This window comes from Egretta garzetta, unplaced genomic scaffold (genome assembly GCF_000687185.1).
Source record: "Egretta garzetta isolate BGI_Z169 unplaced genomic scaffold, ASM68718v1 scaffold117, whole genome shotgun sequence".
NCBI lineage: Eukaryota > Metazoa > Chordata > Aves > Pelecaniformes > Ardeidae > Egretta > Egretta garzetta.
In genome coordinates, this window is record NW_009260479.1 from 2,628,526 (window position 1) to 2,631,332 (window position 2,807).

Sequence of the window (2,807 nt, forward strand, 5' to 3'; positions counted from 1 at the left end):
ATGTATATATTTATTATATAAAAAATATAACCATATATAAAAAATGTACTAAGTTAGAGCATACAAAATCTAGTGTGTTTTTAATAAATGGCACTATTACAAAAATCAGTAGCTGAAATATTTTCTAAATGTAAAGGGTTTTTTTGTTTCACTTTCTACTTGCTGTCATAACGCAGTATTAGTGCATAAATATGAGAAAGTCAGTGTGAAAAGACCTTCTTATTCCATACAAGACTTAAAGGACTTAAAATTCATTCAATTTCCTAATAAAGATGCTGATCCAGATCACTTATGGCAAAATTCCCATGTTCTGTCAATGGGTTTTGAGTGTGGGGGCGAATTTATTCTGGCCAGGCAAACAGTTTGGGAGAGCAGTTACAACGCAGCCCCTCGAGGGCAGCGACTTTAAGGCACCTGCGGAAAAGTGGCTTCTTCTTGACTTGATTCACAGTAACATTATCTGAAAGCTACAGCATATGGCCAACTGTCCAACTGTTTCGCACCACACAGCAGTGTCTGACACACCTCTGCATCCCCATTCCCTTCCCAGATCAGACAACCTTACTACTGCAGCATTCAGACACACATCGCTAAGCTTAAGAACATACATATTATATGCAGAAACACCCTAAACTGACTATTTTGGATAGTTCTGCTTACCAGTAAAACAGGTGCATCCGAGATAATAATAGTTCCGATTTCCATAAACTTCAACCAGCTCTCCTGCCATGTAAGGAATCAAGTTCCTCCACACCCAAGAGGCATTTTTTTAAAAGCTTCTTCCCTTAGCCTCACAGTTTTGGGACAAATTTCTCCTCCTCTCTCACTCTCAAAAGCTTGATATAGCAGTACCCTAAATGCTTGGCCATTGGGAAGCGAAATTTCTCCTCTCTCACTCTCAAAAGCTTGATGTAGCAGTACCCTAAATGCTTGGCCATTGGGAAGCAAAATAAATCGTCAGTGGTTTTAACTTTCCATCAGTGGCTGGATACAACAGCCACTTAGAATTGCATTACATGAACAAAACCCTGTCTCTAACCAAGCAGGTGCAATAATAAGACCGCAAGAAAATACCTAGCTTCTACTCAAGGCTTTTTATATGCTTATAATGTAACCAAAGTTATTCTCTGCAGATCTAGACTTACAGTGAACTGGCTGAGACACAGATCAGTGTACACGAAGTGAAAAAAAAAATCATGTAACACAATGAAAGCATGAAAGAAGACATCATAAACCAGCACAAACCCACCTGTAAATACAAGCTTTTGAGCTAAGTTATGTTTGGAAAAGGAATGTAGCAGTAAAAAAGGAAACAATGTACTCTGATGCATGTTGCTGTCAGGGAAATCATACTTCATAAAGAAATAGGACTACATCAAAGAAATACCTAGTTATCAAAACCCCCCCCTCCTTTGGAGGGCAACCTGCAAAAACCTGTTTATGGCACAGGCTACGAAGTCAATAAAGGGATATTATACTTTGGATTTTTTGTATTTTAAATAACATCAGAGGGGGTTTTTGGAAGGGCAAGGGAATTCTTTATGCAATATTGATCGAGTGCTTACCCTAACCATGAAAAACACTAAAGGCTATGAAGAAGTGCACATTTCCTCTGTGTGATAATACACAAAAGATGTGTTCAAAAACCAAATCCACCTCTGTTTGGAAAGATCCTAGTGCTATATTAGGCTTAATCAATATTTCTTTTGATCACAGTGGATAGGTACAGTTGAAACTTGCACTTGCCACTAGAGGTAGGCAGCTTTGCAGATTGATAAAACATTAAACCTCTTCCATAGTGAAAGCCATAAAAACGCTTAAAGTGCTGGTAGCATCACAAACAAGAACAAAAAAGTCGAGCACCATAATAAAACCATGTTCATGACTTTTACTGCTAAAGAGTCTTGCCTTTTTACACACATTTCAGCAATTCCATTCTCCGCCAAGGCCACAACAGTGTACTCATATGAAGGGATGCAAAAGGGTTAACAAAAGGACCTTTGTGAAGCCAACTGTAGATCCATCTTAAGTTGCTAGCACTGTGTTTTAGGTTAACTTACTAATCATATGAAGTAAACTATAGATAAGAAACTAACCCTGTAGGGAATGTGGAAGAGGAGAGATTAGTAGCAAATGGCCCATCTTTATAACAGGCCTTGGAAGGCATGTAGGAGAACAAAGCGTCTAGTACTTTGTCGATGTGAGGATAGCCAAGGATGGGGAGCCGGTTGGTACCGGCTGTGTTGTTCTGACAGTGGAATAAGGGGGGTAGAAGCTGGAGTTCACCAAAAGGACAAGGTGAAGAAGAGGAGTGGATGAAGTAAACGACCCCTGAAGACCACCGACTCAAATCACTGAGCATGCGCAGTCGGGAGAGACTTATGGAAATGACCTCTTGAAACTAATTTTAATACGAAGCAGGGACAGGTTATGCCCATGTATAGGCGTATTGGGAAAATTCATGTATATATAACACTTTGCTACATATAAACGGGGCAAGCTGCCGTGTTGGGGTGCACATGACCTTGGTGGGACTACCCCCCCGTGCTGCCCAGCGCTGAATAAACATACCTACTTTACAGTCTCACAGATGGTGGAGTCTGTTTCCGCACATCACATAGCTCCAACATGAGCCCACACAAGGAGGTGTGATCGTCTCTCAGGTGAGCTCCGAAAGTTCACACCCGCCGGACTGCCTAGGTCACGGTCTTCCTTTAAGAAACGCTGACCGGCGCTGGGAAGGGCAGCCAGGCTGGGTGCTTCGGCTCTGCCTCCCCCAGGCTGGGCAACCTGACCCTGTTCGGCAG

At 41.6% G+C, this 2,807-nt stretch overlaps 1 protein-coding gene across 1 annotated transcript in view; it reads right to left on the bottom strand.

Annotated features, from left to right (window-relative positions):
• The window catches only part of WDR48 (WD repeat domain 48), a 28,674-nt gene extending 25,874 nt beyond the window's left edge, over positions 1-2,800 (bottom strand). Inside the window, exon 1 of the mRNA XM_035899627.1 lies at positions 2,572-2,800. The gene's annotated coding sequence lies outside the window, so the exon portion shown is untranslated. The remainder of the gene's footprint in view (positions 1-2,571) is intronic.
• Between the last annotated feature and the right edge of the window lie 7 nt (positions 2,801-2,807).